The sequence below is a fragment of the Magnolia sinica genome, chromosome 11 (genome assembly GCF_029962835.1).
Source record: "Magnolia sinica isolate HGM2019 chromosome 11, MsV1, whole genome shotgun sequence".
NCBI lineage: Eukaryota > Viridiplantae > Streptophyta > Magnoliopsida > Magnoliales > Magnoliaceae > Magnolia > Magnolia sinica.
The window spans coordinates 29,769,243-29,778,666 of record NC_080583.1 but is presented as its reverse complement, the minus strand read 5'-3'; the positions used below and the strand labels follow the sequence as shown (position 1 = coordinate 29,778,666).

General features: G+C 36.9%; 1 non-coding gene across 1 annotated transcript; it reads right to left on the bottom strand.

The window, feature by feature from the left end:
- Positions 1-7,688: 7,688 nt before the first annotated feature.
- LOC131219703 (small nucleolar RNA R71) lies at positions 7,689-7,795 on the bottom strand. The gene has a single exon (XR_009158349.1). It is a non-coding gene; the product is annotated as a small nucleolar RNA R71 (small nucleolar RNA).
- Between the last annotated feature and the right edge of the window lie 1,629 nt (positions 7,796-9,424).

The window sequence follows — 9,424 nt, the reverse complement described above, 5'->3', positions numbered from 1 at the left end:
GATCCTTGTCACCCTAGTTCTCACCTTTAATTGATAGTTTAAACATTATTCACAATTACTCTCTTTTATTTCAGAATTTAAATTTAGATATTCTTCTAGTTTTAGTGCTTGCTGTTTTCAGAATACGTACAAGTTTAGTCCATGTAGATTCGACCTCGTTCTCATGAGTTATTACTACATCGCGACCCATCCCTTGGGGTTGTGAATACTCAGCTCAAAGTCCAGCAACTAAATCAGTTCAGATTTTGGCTCTTTCAACTAGTCGAAGATTTGTTAAATCTTATCCCGCTCAAATCTAAAATTCTGTTGGAACTGAATCCGGTGCTTGGGTCAATCGAAGACTGCCTTAAGCCAGTCAAAGAAACAAATTTTGTGCCTATAAATTGAGGTTCTCTCTCAATCTAAAAATGCAATTAAAGTCTATCAAAATCCTTCTACATGAGAGAAAGAAGCCTCGATTATTGTCAAGCTATTAAACGGTACTTATAAATCATTTTATAGCTTTTCTATTTAATTCCTTAATCTCAAACTCTGTCATTTTGATTCTAAAAAGTGAGTGAATACTCTTCTTATTGATATTTAAAGGAATTAATATAAGTAGCCACTTGGTTTAATCTTAATTAAAATCAATAGAACCCTGGACCTTTTTTATGGAACTGAACATTGATCATTCGACATTCAAGAAAAGAGGTTCTTCAGCTATAACTTCTTTTATGGTGAAGATAAGTATACATTTACATTTTGTATTTAGTTTTTCTGAGATAACCAGAAAATCTCAGTGTTGGTTTTTCTAAGACAAGCCAGGAAATCTCAGTGAGGGGTTTCTTTGTTTGTGTTAGCCCGATAAAATCACAATTGTATCAGGTTTTAAGGTGTCCCTATGAAATCCTTGTTCTTAGTGAATGCCAAGATTACGTGGATAGTAATTTTGGTAGTGGAGTAGGTGTGGCTATTTGAGAACAGTTGTTGACACACTGAACCACTATAATTCTCAATGTTTATGGTGAATGTTTTTATCTTTTATGGTGAATGTTAGTAATTCCTTTTATGCTAAAGTGGTGAATGCTTATAATATTTAGTTTTATTTACTCTTTCTCAGTTCGAGATTTTGATTCTTATCACATTCATGAAATAAGTTGTCCTACGAATCAGTTTCAATACTTGTGCAATTGAGATCCCTGATTTATTTACTTATTCAACACTTTATTTGATTATTTGGCATAGTCCTATTCAACCTCTCTCTAGGACTGCTTAAGCCCTCCTTTCAGTCCATACCATAAAGGAGTTTCCGACGCCCTCCACGTCAACCATAAGGAAGGCGTTGGATGGGAGACTGTATGCCGACCTTCAATACGCAAACGGTATTGCATAAGGGACCTTTTCAGATTCCTTGTTGCATAAATGGGTTTATGCAAGAGGCTTCTAGGTTCTGACTGACTATAAAGCTGTCTTCTCATCCCACAAGAAAGAAAATAAAGGAAAGAAACGAGAGAGAGAGAAAGAGAGAAAGAAGGACAGAAGTCGGGCGAATCTATTCATTTAGGCCAGCCGACTTCTCCATCAAGAAGAGGAGAGAGAAAAAGGAGGAAGAAAGGAAAAGAAAAGAAAAGAAAAGAAAATAGAAGAAAGAAACAGGAGGAAGCGGCTGTGAAGAAAGGCCGGACATACCTGTCAGATTCATCCCAGCAGGATGCCGTCAGTGGGAAAAGGAGAAGGAAACAGGTAGCTACACCAACTCCATAAGTAACTACTCAAGGTTAGTTCAAGTCCAAACCGTTACCTCTTTCTTCGTTTTCAGACCTTCCTATTTTCTTAACAGTAATAAGGAGGAATTAATTCCACCTTTCAGAATTACTAGACTTAATTGAGATACAAAGATGTTACAAAATAAACACTAAACCCTATCATTCAATTTGTGTAAGTGAGGACAAGAGAGTGGGTTCTGATCTTAGGATTACTCGAGGCCTTTGACCTTATTATTAGACATCAAATAATCTAAGGTGAGGGTTTTGTCCTTTAAGCTTAACTTGATTGAGTTTATGCATTTTATTCTACCTTTTATGTGCCCTGTTATCATGCAATTATGATTCTTGTTTTACAATTGTTTATTTACCACCAATGATTATTATCTTTTGGGAATTACAGTATGATGATTAATTACGCATGATTTTTATGAATTTATGCAAGGTGATGGATACAAGCCCTGCCCTTGCCTTATCAAATGCATTGAGTTGGCCATTGCCACTCTCCTCTTTGTCGAGTTAGCCATTGCTACTCTTCTTATTATTGAGTTGGCCCTTGCCACTCTTCTCTTTATTGAGTTAGCCCTTACCACTCTCCTATTTGTTAACTTAGTCATTGTTACTCTCATCTTTGTTAAGTTGGCCATTGCCACTTCTATCTTTATAAAGTTGACCATTGTCACTCTTCTCTTTATTATATTAGCCTTATGTTATCTATCTTTAAGGCTTGGGCATGTGTCTGACTATTCCAGAACCCCATGATTCAGATCACGTTCTTTATCAATGCAAGCGTTGTATTGAAGGTATCACAACTAGTGACTTAAATATTTATCATAGATGTAATGCATTACGGGTAGCAGCCCTCTTACTCGGTATGTAATTCCGTGGGTTGGTTGGTGTAATGCACAATTAATATATGTAAATCATCATACATGTTGCATCACTTTTTTAGGATTAGATATCACAACTAATCACTCCATGAACACATCGTGTTACATAAATTCCCCAACCGTGTTGTTGTGTCGCCTTGAGATGTTGCATAAATCCACGTTAGCGTTGGCCATGCCGGCGAATATCCGTAGTTATGAGATGCGGGTCGAGTTGAATTTCCTATTAATTGTATTCCACATTGTGATGATCACTATATATGAGCAGCACACACTTTATTAGGCATGCATCTCATATAGTTTGTTTACGTATGCTGATACTCCTTATAGTAGTGGAGTACGAGATGTATTAGAACCTTTACTTTTATGACTCTCTTGAACTATTGTTAATCTTAAAGGATAACCATCACTATGAGTAGGGCGTTAACTCTCTCCAACCGTACAGATGATGCAAGTGATGTACAGATTGAAGACCTAGAGGACCATCTTCTTATGAAAGATTATACTGAAAGAATAAGAAGATGATTTTATGAATTAGTTTTATACTTTCGCTACGAATGTAATAAATGTAATAAGCTCCCATTGAGAGGGCATTTGATTATTCTTTTAATCTAATGAAATAATCAATACAGTTAATTTTATTCTTGTGAATGTTACCTTCATGAATATATTTGGATGTGATCTAAATGAAAAATAATAATAATAATAATAAGGTCCGATTTTTAAAGTATCCAATTTATACATTATTAACACCTAGTTTTCTCGGGCACAAGTATAAACTCTGCCCGTGAAAATTCAGGATGTTACATTTAGCCTCATTTATATTGGTAATTTAAGCTTTAAAATTGCTGAACTTAACATCACATGTTAAAACCTCATATTATCATTGGTCATTCTTATTTTTTATTATTATTTCATTTGAATGACCTTAATTAGCATGCTCCATGATTTTCATGATTATATGCATCCCTTAACTCATGTTAGCATAAGTCTTTTAATTGGTACATCTTTGACTTATAAGAGTTATTTCATATATGATCTGATTGGTATATCTTTTAAAACTAACCATTTGTCAAACACTAATAAAAAGGGGGAGAAAGATTAAGCCCACCAAAACATGCATTCTCTTGTATAAGGTTTGTTTATTGTTGCAAGTTTGGTCAGGGAAGAAATTTAGGGGGAGCAATGCAAGTGTTACAAGTCTTAGTGTGTCGAGTTATAAATCTTTTATATTTGACATGCAATATCTTTTTGTTGTTTTAGTATGTCATTAGTATGGACCATGACATGGTCTTAGGTTAGCTTTTTGTTATGTAATTAACAGAGGGGGATAGTGCACTTATTTTTACACCCAGTTTATCAATAACGTGAGTCATTGTGTTAAGTAGTTGATTGAGCCTTTAAAAAGTAAAGACTAAAGACATAAGCAAAGACGAGGCATCAAGCAGCAACAATAGGTAAAACAAGTACCTTGGTAACCTTAAACCTTGACCCAAAATAACCCATAGACCTCTAAATGAATTTGACCTAATAGGAATGCCTAATTGATCATCCCTTAGCCTTAGGAGACCAAGAAAAATATGATAAATAAAACTAGAAGAAGTGTGAATTTGTTGTGTAAAAGATAGCCCAAAACAGCAGATTCCAAATTATATTCGATGGCATCGAGCTGCCATCGAACAGCCTTCGATGACATCGAAGGCATGTTTGATGATAACGATCGAGAGTCAGGAAGTCTAGTAACCAAATTGGATTTTTCTTTGAAAATCCAAATGGCATCGAGGTCCCTTCGATGATATTGAAACTTAAGTTTAGATGACATTGAAATCTCTTCAATGACATCGATTGAGAGTTAGAGTTGTCTAGCAAGTTTTTTGGATTTTCAATGCAATCTCTTCAATGACATCGATTGAAACTTAAGTTTAGATGGAAATGTGTTGAGGGTCAAATATTGCATATTAGACCCCAGTTATTACCTAATTTTATGAACATGATACTGTTTAACACCCTAATTTAATCATATTTGTGTTGCAAGGTGACTTTAGGAGCTTGGATTGAAAAAGGGTGTTAAAGGCAGGATTTGATGCACAAGAATCACCAAGGTAAGGGACGGATCTGAGGGGACTGAGATTGAAGAATTCACATGCCAAGGATCCGAGAAAATCAAGTGATCAACGATTAAAAGGCCTGAAAGTCGTCCTCAATGCAAGATCATAAGGTTCCCACCATCCATTTAGCTCGAAACTTTATATCTGGCCTGAGGACCCTGAATTAACCACACATGTTAAATTTCAGCCATTTGATCCTTGTGGAAGTGACCCAATGGACAGATCAACCCATAAAACACCCATCTGGGGTCCACCTGATATCTGGATATGCTTTAATTTTTCTCTCAACCCCTCAAATGAGATGGAGAAATGAATGAACGGAGTAGATCTCTCATGAACATTACAGTGGACCCCACATGGGGCTACGCATGCACCACACTAGCCATGCACCAAATAAGGAGTCGGGTCAAACTATGTTTGACCCAACAAAATAAGGAAGCAGAGAGAGAGGGACGTTAGCGTCCGCACCCACGTCCGACTGGGATGTGTAGTGGGCCACCACCATCCACCATTTGAATGATCCGGACCGTCCATTCGACTCAGGGGGTGGGCACGACCGTACCCATGGTGTCTTCTTGGTCCCATGCACGCGTACACATGCAGATCGTCGTCAAACGCAGGATGAACGGTGGGGTGATTTGATACAGTGGGTGGCACCAAAACCACTCCTTTCCAACCGAAATTTCCCCAGGAATCCAATGAACGAGGTGGATTTCTCTGAAAATATCACTATGGGGCCCACTGAGCATCTCAGCATAATAAATTTCACATATAACGCACATCTGGGAAAATTGGACATGTGGGTTGTTGTGTGATCATGGGCACATTCAGATTTGTGATCCGAACCATTTCGAAGATGCAGAGGGGGGTCTTGAACCCCACTAAGGAGTCAAAATCCACATTTACAGTGATCACCGTCCTAAAGTCTCATCCAAATGTGGTTGCTTCTGCGCTTTTTCTGTGTCACCACCTCTTGCTACGAAAGTGGAGTCGGTTCTCCACTCCAACCGACCTAAACACCTACAAAAGGAGAGAGAGGGGGCGTGGAGAGGCCATCTTAGGATGCGAAGATGCAAGGAGGAAAGAGAGAGAGCGTGGAGCACGGGCCAGCTGAGTTTTCTTCCCCTTCTTTAGTTTTCCTTGTTTCTTTGATATTTTTCTGAGTTTTAGTTTGATTATGACTATGATGAACTAAACCTCATAGCTAGGGCTAAAGGGTGAAGCTTATAGTGTGATGGGCTGATTTCTATGCTTTGATTCATGTTTAAGTTGATCTGTCTTTGAATTTAGTTTGATTATAAGGAATGCTTTCAGTTATTAATAGTTTATTGTGACTTAAATTATAATAGATCTGCGATATCTTTGAGTATGTTCTTTTCATATTGAGATTGTGATTTTAGGAAATTCCGTTGTTCACCATCATCCCATGGGCATGGTAAGGTAACGGAATCCTTCCTAACGTTCATAACTCTCTAAGATTGGTTGTGGATTGGCTAAATTCTGTTGTTTGTTTTGTCTCATGGGCATGGTTTTGTGATGCAATAAATTCTAATTCACATCCTTCTCATCTCTTGAAAACTAGATCAAAGGAAGTTTAGAATTGGTTTTTAATGATATATCTTCCAACTGGACAAAGATGGGACTCTAAATCCAGTTTTGTTTATGAATCTAGCATAGATCACCCTGATCTCTACAAGTGGATCCTTGGCACCCTAGTTTCCCACCTTTGAATTTTACAAGTTTTAGTTTACTATTTCACCATTATTCTCTTGAGTTTTCCTAATTTAGGTTACATCTTATTCTAGTTCTAGTTCTGGTTACTTTGAGAAAACGTACAAGGTTCAGTCCTTATGGATTCAACCTCGGTCTTACCGAGATTATTACTACATCGCGACCCTATACTCGGGGTGGTGAATAAGTTTTTGGCGCTGTTGCTAGGGACTAACGGTTGCATTTTTCTAAAATTAACTAGTTTTAAAATTAGCTTAAGATTAAGATTTTTTTAACTTTAAGTTTAGATTCTTCTGTTTGAATTTTTTTAGAAACTAACCTCACTATCTAATTTTGTAGGACTCTGACATAAACGTTCTAAATTGGTAATCTCTTTCTAATTTTCTAGTTTTCATGTCTTTTAATTTTAGATTAGGTTTTATTTTATATTTTTAGAAACTTTCTATTTTTCGATTTTTAGAAGTTAACTTTCTATTTTAGGAACTTTCTAACTTTAGACTTTCTATTTCTAGAAACTAACTTGTTTTGGTTTGTTTTACAGGTTTTTAACTTAGGGACTTCGATTTGGTAACTTCCTTCCAACTTTTGTCTCTTTTTATTCCTAGATTTCTATTCTTTTAGGTTTAGGTTAGAATCTGTGATTGAGGGCTACGAGTGTTACATGCCTATGTGGGTCCGTGATAACACTCGATGTCTCTTGACTGAAGAAGGATTGGTTGAGGGGTTGACTACCCTTCACAGGACTAGACACCACTCAAGATCCCCTGAGTTAATTGAGGTTATGGCCGCAAATCAACCTGAAGCACTACCTCCACCTAGGGTTGGGGAAGTCCAGGATGAGAATGAGATACATCAATCACCACTACCTTATACTTTACAAAATTATTTACAACCAGCGGGGGTGAGCATGCCCTCATCATGGTTTTTCCTGAAAATATAGTACACATGGATATCAAGCTAGGGGTGATCCAACTCCTTCCTAAATTTCATAGGCTTGAGTTAGAAAATCCATATTTACACCTAAAAGAGTTTGATGAGATCATAGCCACTTTATATTTTTCAAACATATATAGGACACAGTCAGGCTAAAACTCTTTTCCTTTTCTTTGAAAGAGAAAGCTAAGACGTAGTTGCATTCACTACGTCCTAGATCTATTGGCACGTGGAATGCTATGCAAAGGAAGTTCATAAAGAAATTTTTTCCACATCATAAAATGAACACCCTTAGAAAATTAATAATGAACTTCGCCCAAAAGGAGGATGAAACATTCTTCCAATGTTGGGAAAGGTTCAAGGATCTTGTCAATTCATGCCCACATCACGGTTTTGAAACGTGGCGCATTACACACTTTTTCTATGATGGACTAACATTTTCCATGCGTCAATTGGTTGAGACGATGTGCAATGGGGAATTCATGAATAAAAATGTCGATGATGTGTGGGACTATTTAGATAGACTTGCTAAAAAAGCACAATCATGGGACACATACCCAAAATCAAGCACCATGTCTAGGCCGACTCAATCTAAGGAGAGGTGGAATGTATCTCCTGAAAGAGGATGTTGATATCAATTCTAAAGTGACTAATCTCATAAGAAAATTCAAGGCCATAGAATTAAAGAAGGATAAGGTTAATGAAACTATTTGTGGTATCTGTGATTGCAACATTCACACAACTGAAAATTGTCCAACAATACCTGCCTTTCGAGGGGTGTTAAATGAGTAATCCAATGCTGTGAACGATTATCAAAGACATTTCAATGGACCTACCTCCAATACATACAATCCTGGTTGGAGAAATCATCCAAACTTAAGTTGGAGGAATGGACAAACTGCTACCCCTCAAGGTTTCTTCAATCAAAATCCAAATCAAGGGAAACCTTAAGAAGAACCAGTTCAAAATTTCAAATAAGAGCTTACTCAGGCAATACAAGAACTTACAAACTTTATTCAAAAGATGGATTTACGAATAATGGTTTTAGAAAAGAGGATGCTTCCTGCATAACCTCTCCCCAATCCTAAACTGTAATATGAGATAAATAATCCAAGCTCTTCAAATCAGATGGAGCAAGCCAAATCTATCATCACTCTTAGAAGTGGGAAGATCATTGACAAAACCATTCCTATTATGGCTGAAAAGCCTAAGGATCCAGAAGTAGACAAAGATGATGGATCTAGCCATGCTCCATAAGAATTAGAATCGAAATCTTAAGAGAAGCCGGTTGCTCCATTTTTCCAATGGTTGATTGCACCAAAACCTCTCTCTAACTCTTAGGACATTCTAGAGGTGTTAAAACAAATGAAGCTCAATATTCCTCTACTTGATGCCGTAAAATAAATACCTTCATATACCAAAATTCTGAAAGACTTGTGTACGACCAAAAGATGGTAAAATATTCAAAAGAAAATCTTCTTGACTAAGAAAGTGAGTGTCATCCTAAAGCAAGATGTGCTGTAGAAATTCAAAGATCTTAGTAGCCCAACCATATCATGTGTAATTAGAAACTATCGAATTAAGCACGCACTTCTTGACTTTAGGAGCGAGCGTCAATCTACTTCCCTACTTGGTGTACAAGCAGTTAGAATTGAGTGAATTAAAACTCACCTTAACCACATTACAACATGCTGATCGCTTTGTTCGTGTACTGAGAGGGATAATTGAGGATGTGTTGGTCCAGGTTGACAGATTCTACTATCATGTAGATTTTATTGTCCTAGATACCAAACCCATCAGTAACATGAGCACTCAAATTCTCATCATTCTTGGTCGCATAATTATCAATTACAGGAATGGTGTCATGAGTATGTCTTTCAAAAATATGACATTGGGATTAAACATCTTTTTCAACACGAGCAGACGGTTAGAGGATGATGATAATTTCCACAACATTAACAAGATTGACTCTTTAGTGGAAGATAGGACACCTTTGAACTTATCCTCTGACCCTCTAGAGATG